This window comes from Microtus pennsylvanicus, chromosome 9 (genome assembly GCF_037038515.1).
Source record: "Microtus pennsylvanicus isolate mMicPen1 chromosome 9, mMicPen1.hap1, whole genome shotgun sequence".
Taxonomy (NCBI): Eukaryota; Metazoa; Chordata; class Mammalia; order Rodentia; family Cricetidae; genus Microtus; species Microtus pennsylvanicus.
The window spans coordinates 4,044,000-4,056,946 of NC_134587.1; positions in this window are offsets into that span (position 1 = coordinate 4,044,000).

Below are 12,947 nucleotides of genomic sequence, written 5' to 3' on the forward strand. Positions count from 1 at the left end.
GCAGAAGGGAGCAGACAGAGTAGAGGAAAGCACCTGTATTTCTACAGAAGGAGAGAGAATTAAACCTCCATCATGAGCACAGAGACACAACACGAGGTGCTTCCGTTATTTTGTTTATCATGGCCTGTCAGGACTTGTCTTCCAGCTGCTCTGAGCAAGTTACCTTGCTCTAATTTCATTATTGTCTTTTTCCATAATCCCGGGGCTCCCATTATGGCTAGATAATTATTTTGTCACCTCTTAGTCCCATCTGTCCTTTGGAACAGGTCATGGAGATTTAATAAGGCTTCTTTTTACCCCCTGTCTTTCACGATTAGGTGGTGTTTCTTGAGGAACATGGAGACCGTGACTTAAGCAGTTTGTACCAAAGACATCCGATATGACAGATCCAGGATGCGGAGGGAGACTGGCAGGTGGAGAAGAAGCCACAGAGGAGTCGTTGGCAGGACCTGTGTGTATCATCTTCTCAGTTTAGAAGCCCATATGGTGCTTCATAACGCTCGGCTCAATTGCTATAGAGTTTTTGTCTATATCCTATTAAAAATAAACTCTATTAAGCAGAACACTTAGGATGAATTATGAATTTTGTGTTAGAATTCACCACAGTGTTTTTAAAAAAGAATATCTTGAGTTTAATATAAACTGACCTTGAAAGATAAATCGGGATATGTATTTTTGTGTGTGAGTGGAAAAAAAATAGTACCTCCAAAAGAAGTTGCCACCATTTAGTTTTCAAGGACAAAAGGATCATATGCCTTTGACTGAGATCAGTTTAAAGTAAAATTTTAATGTTGTAAACAATATTAAAACCAGAATATTACATACATCCCCTTCAGCACTCCTTACCTGTAAAGGAGGTATGCACTAGTTTATTGTGGCTTTGATGAACCAAGGTTTGAGTCCTAATCTTTGAGAACAAGATATTTATTTATTGATTGATTGATTGAAACAAGGTTTATCTGTGTATCATTGGCTGTCCTGGAACTTTCTTTGTAGACCAGACTGGCCTTGAAATCAGAGATCCGCCTGCCTCAGCCTCCCAAGTGCACCTGGTTCTGATTTTTATTTTTAATTATGCAGGTGTGTGTTTGTCTTTATGTAGGTATATGCACATGAGTGCAGGTGCTCATAGAGGCCAAGGTACTGGCTCCCCTGGAGCTGGAGTTGCAGGCAGTTGTGAGCTGCCCAACACTCTGCTGGAGTCCACCTGGGACCCTCTGAGATGCAACACACTCTTTCTTAACTGCTGAGCCATCTCCTTATTCTGAATTCTAATCTTAAACCTTGGGAAAGAGCCATATAGAAGAAATCAGCTCCTGAGCTTAAGGATTGTGTAGTATGGCTGATCTGGTGGGTAGAACTGTGCCATCAATTACTAGTGGCTCATTACGATGGTCGGGGATCAACGAGAATCTAAACTCATATTTAGTATGGTATTCATGAAGTTGTCTCTTTAGTTTTTCAGAAAAGTTTGGGGGAGATATAAATCAGTACGATTAAAATTTGCCTACTTGTATTGCTACATTTGCATCTCAGCGGCTTTCACTGTCAACATTTCACAGTCAGCTCCGCCTGACAAAGCCTTTGGATGGTCTTCAGCACGTGTGTGGGGCGTAAGAGGGGACCAGGCTCTCCCCGATGGCTATCCCTCCTACGGCCTATGGCTTCCTGGTTTGTAATTGGAGAGAACTAGAACAGCTGCCTCAAGCAGAGTCACTCAGAACAACCACAAAAACATATGAAAAAAGGGATACGGCAGGAAGATGCACAAATGGCAATTCTCATAGATAGTCTCGCCCAGAGTTCCTTTATTATTAATGCCACACGAGGTCTGGATGTTGGACCTGGAAGCATATGCTTTTTTTTTTCATTTACATGGTACCCTCCTAAAAAACAAATGATTTTGGCAGAAAAGTCAAAAGGAATGTGGAAGTTGAAGAGCATACAAGTTTCTGTCTTAATGATTGGCTTTTATACCCCAGATGGACAGCCTCAGCAACCGAAGGTTTATTGTCCATTGACGTCATCTCAGAGTGCGCAAACTCTGAAGATATGCCACTAAATCAAGAGATTTCTATCCCCCCAAAATAGATACGGCCATCTTATTTTCTTAACGGAATAATATAAGGAGCTATAAAGGGTGCAGTGAGATTCATAGGAATCGATTGTGTGTGTGTGGTGTGCAGGCTTGTGTGTGTAAGTTAGAGGACGGCCTTGGGCATTGCTCTTCAGACCTTGCCTACCTCTGTTTTGAGACCAGCTGTCTCAGATCTGGAACTCACCCAGTGAGCTAAGCTGCTGACTAACGAGCGGCAGAGAGCAGCCTATTCTCACCTTCCTACCACTCAGTTGTGAAGCAGTCACCAGATGTATGCAGCTTTTTAAGGGTAGGATCGGGGACACATTCATGTCCTTGGGCTTGCGAGGAAATCCCTTGTTGACCTAGTTCTTTCCCCAGCCCCTTGAGAATCTTAAAAACAAGAAAATAGAAATAAAGTAAGATATGGATTAGGGAATCTATTGAGTATTATATATAATTTAATTCATTTGTTAAACTTACCTAAAATTTTAATTCATGCAAAATGCTAGATATTTCCAGTATTTTTTTTCTTTTTTCAATTATTATTTAATTGAAATTTTATATACCAATTCCAGTTCCCACTCCCTCCATTCCTACTGCTCCCTCAATCTTCCCTCCACCCCAAAGAGTGTAAGGCTTCCTATGGGGAGTCAATAAAGTCTAGCACAGGGCTTTGAGTCAGAACCAAGGCCCTCCCCACTATATCTAGGCTGAGCAAGGTATCTCTAGAAAGACAATGGATTCCAAAAAGCCAGTTCAAGCAGTAGGGATAAATTCTGGTCCTACTGCCAGTGGCCCCTCAGTCTGCCCCAGCCATATAACTGTCACCCACATTCAGAGGGCCTAGTTTGGTCCTCTGCTGGTTTCCCCATTGCCAATCCTGAGTTAGTGAGCTCCCATTAGCTCAGGTTAAGCTATTTCAGTGGGTATCCCCATCATGGTCTTGAGCCCTTTGCTCATATTATTGGTCTCGTTGACTAAACTTTGGGAGCTCAGCCCATTGCTTTGCTGCGGCTCTCTGCATCTGCTTCTATCAGTTGCTAGATGAAGGTTCTATGATGACAATTAAGATAATTATCAAGCCGATTGCAGGGGAAAGCCAGTTCAGCCCCCCCCTCTACTGCTTAGAGTCTTAGATTTTTGAAATGTTTGTGATTTCCCTGTTATCATTCTTGCTATTGACTATATTGCTTAGCAGCATAATCTTTAAATAAAAGAGCTTTCAGGTGTGCTGTTAAGAAGCTAGTGTGAGATTTCTCTACTTTCTTTATGTAGGCACTTACTTCTATGAACTTTCCTCTTAGCATTGCTTTCATAGTGGCCCATAAGTTTGGGTATGTTGTGCATTCATTTTTGTTGAATTCTAGGAAGTATTTAATTTCTTTATTTATTTCTTCTTTGACCGAGGGGTGATTCAATTGAGCACTGTTCAATTTCTGTAAGTTTGAAGGCTTTTTTTTTTTGAATTAGCGTTTTTGTTGAATACTAACTCTAAGCCATGATGATCCAATATGATACAGGGTGGGGGGTTATTCTGCTTTTTTTTAAAATCTGTTGAGGTTTCCTGTGTTACTGAGTATGTGGTCAGTTTTAGAAAAGGGCCCCTGACGTGCTGAGAACAAGGTATATTCTTTTGTGTTTGGGTAAAATGTTCTATAGATGTCTGTTAAGTCCATTTGAGTCATGACATCTGTTAGTTTTCTTAATTCTTTGTTAAGCTTCTGTCTGACTGACCTGTCCATTGGTGAGAGTGGGATGTTAAAGTCTCATACTATTAGTGTGTGAAGTTTGATGTGCAATTTAAGCTTTAGTAATGTTTTTTTTACATATGTGGGTGCTCTTACATTTGGGGCATAGATGTTCAGGATTGAGAATTCATCTTGATGAATTTTTCCTATGATGAGTATGAAGTGTCCTTCTCCATCTTTTTTTTTTAATTGATTTTAGTTTGAAGTCTATTTTGTTAGATATTAGGATAGCTAGACCTGCTTGTTTCTTAGGTCCATTTGATTGATAAATCTTTCCCAACCCTTTACTCTGCAGTAATGTCTGTCTTTGAGGTTGAGGTGTGTTTCTTGTTTGTAGCATAAGATGGATCCCGCTTTTGCATCCATTCTGTTAGCCTGTGTCTTTTTATAGGTGAATTGAGTCCATTGATATTAAGAGATATTAATGACTAGTGATTGTTAATTCCTGTTATTTTTTCAGTGGTATTACTTGTGTGTTTCTCTTCTTTGGGGTTTATTGGTGTGATGTTATCTGTTGCCTATGTTTTCATGGGTGCAGCTAATTTTCTTGGGTTGGAGTTTTCCTCCTAGTACTGGATTTGTGGATAGGTATTGTTTAAATCTGCTTTTGTCAAGGAATTTTGTTTTTTCTGTCTATGGTAATTGAAACTTTGCTGGGTATAGTAGTCTGTGCTTGCATCTGTGGTCTCTTGGTGTCTGTAGCACATCTGTCCAGGACCTTCTTGCTTTCATGATTTCTTTTGAGAAGTCAGGTATAATTCTGATGGGTCTGCCTTTATATATTACTTGACCCTTTTCCTTTTCAGCTCTCAATATTCTTTCTTTATTCTGTATGTTTAGTGTTTTGATTATTATATGGTGAGGGGATATTTTTTGAACCTGTATTTGGTGTTCTGTAAGCTTCTTGTACCTTTATGAACATATTCTTCATTAGGTTGGGAAAGTTTTCTTCTATGATTTTGTTGAATATATTTTCTGCACCTTTGAACTGGAGTTCTTTTTCTTCTACTCCTGTTATTCTTAGGATCATTTTTTTTTTCATGGTGTCCTAGATTTCCTGTATTTTTTTTATTAAGAATTTGTTGGATTTAACATTTTCTTTGATCGATGAGTCTATTTCCTCTATTGTATCTTCAATGTCTGAGATTCTCTTTTCTGTCTCTTGTATTCTATTGGTGATGCTTGCATCTGCAGTTCTGTATTTACTTTGTTTCAGTTTTCAAGTCTCGAACCATTTGAACTGTCTGCTTCACCTGTTTGATTACTTTTTCTTGGTTTTCTTTAAGAGATTTATTAATTTCTTCCAATTTTTTGTTTATCTTTTCCTCTGTGTCTTTATAAAGTTACATTTAAGATCATTTTCTTCTGTTTGTCTGGGTTAGGGTGTTCAGGTCTTCCTGTTGTATGACCCTTGGGTTCTGATGTTATCATGTTGCTTTTTGGGTTGTTGAATGTATTCTTGCATTGGCGACTATCCACCTCTTCCTCCAATTAGTGCAGGCAGTCTTTGCCTCTTGGTCCAATCCTTGCAGTAGGTGTCTGTGTCAGGGATCCTCTCTTGGATGGCCCATTGCAGTTGCTGTCTTGAGGATCTGCTCTTGGTCTGCCTTGCAGGACACTGTTTGTGTCACAGGGAGCCGCTGAGGTCTCTGGTATGGCTGGGTTTGGGGGTGGAGAAGAATTTGTAAATTATAGGATCTGATAGATGGAGGAGGGGGATTGGGGCCCGAGGCTTGCCTGCTGGCCAGCTAGAGAGGCTGAGGCAGGTTGGGAGGGGCCTGCAGTTTTGCCCTGGAGCCTAGAGCCTGGAGACTGGGCTGTCCAGCTCTCTTACCTATTGGTCTGCTCTGTGCAGTCACAGTCTGTGTGTGGTGTGAGCTCTGAGGTAGCTTCAGTGATTTTTAAAACCAAATTTATTTGGAAAATCTACTTGGTAGAAGATCTACAATTTTTGGAAAAATTTTCTGATGTTAAAAAGTAATTTAGCCTTAAAGCATATGTTTATTTTTAAACAATGTGTCAGATGAATCTATTTTTGTTAAGTTGGACATAGTTTTAAAATCATAGAATGTATAATGTACTTTCAAATATTTAAATGTGTGTTTTGAAATTTTAATTACAAATTTTCATTTAAATCATATCGTTTTAGCTATTATAAAACAACAAACTTCTTTTAAAAGATAATGCTTGACTTAAAAGTAATGCAGCAAAGACAATATAATTAACAGTCATACAAAGTATTACAATAGGTTCATGAATTTTGTTGAACATTTTCAAAAATTTGGCTAAAGCTTTCCAAGTGACCTTGATCCTGATGTTTGGGACTTGGAATTGAAAGCAGAATTTAATGTCTTGGTGTCCTCTTAAGTCAGTTATTTCATGCTCAAGTTACACAAAGGAACATTTATGTGAGATAGTTTGGGATTATCACATTTAATTAATATTTCCTGTCTAACATGTACAGGTAATTAAGCCAGAGGAGATTTGCTTGTAAACTCCCATGGCCAAATAGCAAATTACTTTCAAGTTTTCTTTTATGTTCTTAACATTGATACTCTATAATCATTTAAATTAGCTTAAATATGAATGAATAATAGAAAATGGACAACCTGAATGGCTTTAGAATGATTTTTATGAGCAATAATTTCTCATGAGCATTGTTAGAAGCTGAGCTTCAGGAGAACACTGCAGTGAGGCCAGTAGGGTCTTTGTCTTGTCCCTTCAACACCTTACAATCATTCCCAATAGTGTGGTCTGCATCACACCTCCGAAATAGCATGGCAGCCTGGCAAGGTAAGTCTTGGGATAAGCATTTTATATTTGAAGAAAGTAGAAATATTAAGTGGTATCTTCTAGACTTTTGAGTTGTAAGTTGTGGGGTTGGGATTGGATCTGAGTTTACCATAACCTTCTTTGGCATTGATTTAAAAGATGAATTTACATATAGAGAGTGTCAGGGTGTAGACTACCAGGCAGTAGGGTCAGAATCTCAACCTACTGTTGTGAATCCGAGCCCAGCAAGTGCGTTACCCAAGTTCCCTCTGTGTCAAATGATTGTAAAAGCCTTTATCATCTGTCTTGTTCATGTAAATCATGTGGAGTCGGTAGTAGCTGCCAGGAGGTCTAAGTGGGCAGTTAATGTTTTGGCAGTATGTATCTTCTCAGACAGATATACATCTTTTTGTAGTTTTTGATTTTATAGTCAACCGATCTTATTTCACTTGCCTCTCTCCCCTTCTTTCTTCCCCTTTTCTTGCTTCCTTATTTCAGTTTGTTCAATGACATAATTGTGATAATTATTTCTGGAATCTCAGCCAAAGACAATAAAGGAGGCAATTCCGTTTTCTTGCATAGAAGAAGCATAACTGTGCATGAATATTCAGCATTTTATGGAGCTTTTGGGTGATGGGAGGCACTATGTATGCATATATACATATTTACTACAAGAACATTGTCATATATTTTTAATTTTTTCTGTTAATGTGAATTAGTAGCAATGTAAATAAGTATACATTTATGGTTATTGTATTTATTGGCAATTATTAAGAGGATGAAAACCCTATGCCAATTTTTCTTAACCTGTGTACACATGAAAAACCATAAAACTAAGACAAGATACAATATTTTTAATTTGATAAATGCAGACTTAAATGAAAATGGAACTAATTTTTATTTTAAAAGCATAGAGAATGTGATCAGCTCATATGACATTTGAGGCGTATTTGTTATACATCATTCTGGCTGACTAAATATTTGGCAAGGTTTTGAAATGAGAGCGATTAGTTCCTTGCAAATAACCTCCCTCCAAGTTTCTCATTTCTCCTTTATCATTATGCCTCTTCTGATTACTGGGCAGTTTTCAAAAATTGATTTGATGTCAGTATTTTTTTTCCAGAACTTTAGGTCAGTGTTTTACTTCTCCAAAAATTATTTGCATTTTAATATTTTTCTGCAATGGAAAGCTTTCTCCTCAACATAATTCTGGGCATCATCGAGGAAGTAGGGGAAATATCTGTAGGAGGAAAATGGCATCTTTAGTTTATCTGAGTGACAACTCTCTACTCCTTTGCACAGAGCAGGCCACAGAGCTAGAGACATAGCCCAGAGGTAGAATAGTTATCTGCTACATTCATACCCTAAGGCAAAATGAACCATGAAACTAAAAAATCATTTGGTAGTTTTTTACAGGTGTTTATTAAATATTTATTTTGTCATCACTAAATGTCTATAGTAATATGGCTATAGTCATATTATTCATGCTAAGTTCTGAGCATGATATGATAGAATCTATAATGTGCTCAACAATAACACAGCCTTCTTTTCTGGAAAAATGAAGAGTAATAGTGTAGACTATTACAAGTCTAGCAAAATATTATTGCATTGCCTACTAGCTAGTGAATAGTGATCAAATTATTCTGAACGCTATAATTAAGGTTGGGAAGATTATTTACTTTTATTTTGTTGGATTTAAAGTTAGTAGAGTTAATCTTAAAGGTCTTTCTTTTTGAATTGAAACTCTGGACACTTTGGTTTGTAACTCACTCACTGCCTCTGCAAGCTCATAGTTTGTTCTGGGACTCAATGCAAGCCCACTCTTTGGCCTAACAGCTTGGTGGAAGACAGAAAACCTATAAACCTCTCAAGCATTTTTTGATGTTTCTAGAACCTCCTCTGTTTGTGGTAGTGTGTGTTATGTGTTCTTATTGTTGAGAGGCCGCTTGTTTGTTTTCCCAGGCCGCCTGGCAGCTCAGACCTGAAATAACCACACAGAAACTGTATTAATTAAAATCACTGCTTGGCCCCTTAGCTCTAGCTTCTTACTGGCTAACTCTTACGTCTTAGTTTAACCCATATCTATTAATCTGTGTATTGCCACGTGACTGTGGCTTACCAGCTAAAGTTCCAGCATCAGTCTCTGGTGGGGTGGCCTTCTTCCTCCCTGACTTCAGTTTAGCACCCCCAACACACCTATCTAAGTTCTGCCCTGCTATAGGTTCAAAGCAGTTTTTTTTTTAAATTCATTAATGGTAATCACAGCATACAGAGGGGAATCCCACATTATGTTCTATGAATTTAGTTGTGATTCAGGCAATCGGGAATTCGCCATGAACAAAACAAACTGTGTTTTTAGGACTTGCCTTATTTCACGGCCTTGCTAAGGGAGTCCTTTTAGAGATGCTGTGGGCACGTTGGCCATTCCCATCTATCTAGATCAGCTTTGTAGATCTCAGGCATAGAACCAGGGTACACAAAGACAGAGCCAGGAGTGCTGGGTCTGGTCAAAACTCACCTCTACCACATTCTCTACCCTTAGCTTAGATATTGACTTTTGGTTTTTAAATATTGATTGATTACTACTTAAAATGCAGTTTTTAAAAAGTTGCTGCTCTATTCATTTTCCTCACGTCTCTCTCTTCCTTTTAAACAGAACTGGTGCTGAGTACAGCAGAGGAGGACTAGGCCTAAAGTACTCTCAAACTAGCTAAAGAAAGATCAAGAATTTGGAGTTAGCGTGGGCTACATGGAGCAAGCTTATCTTCAAAAAGCCGAAAGAAAAATGAGACAAAAATAAACAAAAATCTAAATTTATATTTTTTGAAGTTTTCTCTTGTTTAGAATCTATTTATAAAATAAAATGTTTGATTATATTTTCAGTAAAAACAAAACACGTGGAAGGAGCAAGTAACTGAAGTTTTTTTTGTATCAAGAGGAAAGAAGATGGATAGAGTCTACTTTAGTGTTTTTTAAAAGTCAGGGAAGAAAATAAATATATATATAGAATAAAAATTCCTCAATTAAAGGGCACATGTCAAAATAGTTTTGTACCTCATGTCTCTTACTCCTCACTACCGTCTATGGAGGACACAGCTGTTCACACGTGTCTTCAAATACTTAGTTTATCGTAAGCATTGTTCTAAGTGGACACACTCCTCAGAAAGCAAGAGAGATCGAGTACTTATTTTTGGGTGCTTCCATTTGAGAAGGAACAATAGCCCACCTAATATACCAAGAGTATGAGTATAGAGTAACAGCATTGGAAATGTCATCCCAAATCATCTGACATTTTAGAATCAATGGCAGATTTGGTTGCAGAACACATTTGCTGATAGAGAAAATTGTCTCGGAGAATATTGCAGGAGCAAAGAAAAAGCCAATGAGGGTGGACTGGCTGGAGCAAATCAGTGCGAGGGAGAGTAGGCATGGCCAAGAGACTCAGACTGGAGCTCTTGATAGAGGCCACTACTTTTTGGCTATTATTTATAGCTTTAGGAGCATATGTGTGGAGGCTTTTGACATGTGTTTTTGTTGCTCTTGAGTAGATTGCTAGAAAATCTCATTGTGTGCTCACAGCTGTTTTTTTTCAGAAGAAAATGACGCATCACCAAGTGCCAAAGGAGCATTAAAGTCATTCCAGGTGTTACTTTGGCTTACAAATTAACCATGACCCTTTTTAGTTCTTATTTTCCTGAGGCAGTTTAAATTAAATTTTCACAACCATATAAAAGATTGCCCTTATACATGCATATTAAACCCTGCTTAACAAGGTAAACGAAGCACTTCTGAAACATTCAAAATACCCACCTTCCGTATTTGGCTGCAGTGTCTCAACTTTCCGTTCTCCTTGTGTAGAGTTTGGCGCCATCATTCCCTAAGTTCTCACTAACTATTTATGTATTTCACACTTGTAATCGTATCAGTTATTTCTATTTCTCTATTGCTGCCATGATAAAGACCATAACCAAAAGGGACCTGGGGAGGAAAAGGTATATTTCAGCACATAACCTGTAATCCATCATGCAGGGAAGTCAGGGCAAGAATCTGGAGAGAGGAAATGAAGTAGAGATAATGGGGGAATGCTACTTACTGGCTTGCTGTCCAGGGCTTGCTCAGCTTGCTTTCTTACATAACTCAGAGTACCTACCCAGGGATGGCACCCTTCACAGTGGGCTGCCTCATTAGTCGGTAATCAAAGAAAAAAACAGACTTGTCTCCTACTAATCTGATGAAGACATTTTGTCGACTGAAGTTTTCTATTCCCAGAAGACTTTAACTGATGTCATTGACAAAAAACTAAGCAGCATAGTAAGTTAATGAATGAATGACACCGCATCCTAAGCTCATACAGTGCTCCATTGCCCCCCATGTTACTTCCATGAGTCACACAGACTTATTGTCAAATACCATCCTTTTTATGAGTATGCCAAACTTTATGAATATTCCAGAAAATGGGGGATTGAGTAGGAAAGCACCAGTGCTTTAAGTCTCATTTTACATGCAGGAAAGGATTTTATGGTACGTGCATCTTAAACATTTCTAGACATTGATAATATTTTGAACAAAAGAGAATAAAACTTTCATTGCTTCATCTCTTTCCTTGATATGTGGTATTAAATGACTTTTCATCAAAGTTAGGGAGTGTGGAAGAATATGTTGACCTATACTCGATCAGTTAAAATTGTACTAAATATAAATAACCAGAACATTCCAGCTCTCTATACCAACTGTCCATTTCTCTCTCCTTCAGGGACTTTGTTGTTCATGTTTTGTTCATATTTTAAATGCTACCTTCTACTAACTTGCTTGTGTTTATGTGATGGGGTTACTGCGTATATTTCTGTACATACTTAAGATAGGAACCATTTGGAATTATGTTACAAACATTGAAAATATTTTTAATTTTCCTTTGAGGATTTTGTTGTCTTTCTGGAGAGTGTGAACAGACTTACTGTCTGTTTTAGCCAAATATTTCCCTCTAGTCTGATATGCTTATTCTTCATTATAGAAGATTTTTAAGATGTAAGAGCTAGCTAGAAATATGTCTGAGTCATTGGCCAAACAGTGTTGTAATTAATATAGTTTCTCTATGATTATTCGGGTCTGGGCAGCTGGAAAAACAAACAGTCTGCACTTACAAAAATTAGGGTTCCCCAGCAATTTTTCTTCAATATTACTTGTGATTTTATATCAAATGTGAATTTCTTGCATAAATACTATAGCTGGGTAATGTTTATGTATCTGACACGGCAATCTCTCTTTGACTATACGCATTATTTGCACTTCCTATAGCTATCAATATGTTAGTGCAGAAGACTGTCATGTTCTTTTGTGTTTGGCAGCTTTTTGTTTCTGTTTTTTTCCCTCCATTTCCCAGTGCATTTATTAAACAAATTTTGACAAACCTTATTTTGATTTATTTATACTATTTAAGTGTGTTTTACTGAATAGTTTTTCCAATAACATTCTAAACATCATATTATCTACATATACAACCGCAATGTCGTTGTTTCATCAGCTTAAGTGTGAAAATCTTAACATTTATAACCCATTTAGTCTCTTGTTTATAACAGGGTTATTTCTTCCAGAGATGCTTACGTCAATATCATGTGATATTATACCCTTTTTTCATTTTAAAACTCAGGTGTATATAAAAACTGTAATATTATCTATACTTTTGCCCTCCACGATCTTCCTTTTCTGAGGTTCTATTTTTCCTTTGATATCTTCCTTTCGGTGTAGGGAATTTTCTTTTGGCATTATTTTAAAGTAGGTGTTCTGAGATACATTTTCTCAGAGTTCCTTTATCTAAGATGTCCTAATCTCACTGAGGGTATTATTTTGTGTGTTGACAGTTCTTGTCTTCCAATCCTTCGTAAATGTTGTGTCGCTCTGGGTGCTGTGACTGCAGAAAGCAGACCACCATCCTACATTTGCTGTCCCCTGTGACTGCTAAAGAAACCACCGTCCTTCTTGCTGCGTCTTCGTGGTTGTTGGAGTTTCTTCCTCTCGCATGGCTTTCAAGATTCTCTTTTGTCTTTTTTCCAGATGTTGACTGTGAGCTTCTTTGGAACTATGTGTTTAACTTCTTTTTAAATTTTTTTATTTTTATTTTTTGTGTTTAACTTCCAGTGTGGTTAGATTCATACATCTTATTTAGTCATTATTTTTTCTATGTTTCAAATATATAAATCCGTACAATTATTACAAAGGAGTATTTAAGTTGTATACTGTAAGAGATTGGTGGTTCTGAATATGTCACCACTTATCTTTGTCACATAGTGATGGTTTCTGACTATAAAACTGGAAGCTTTATATTATTTTTTCAATTATTTAATATACAA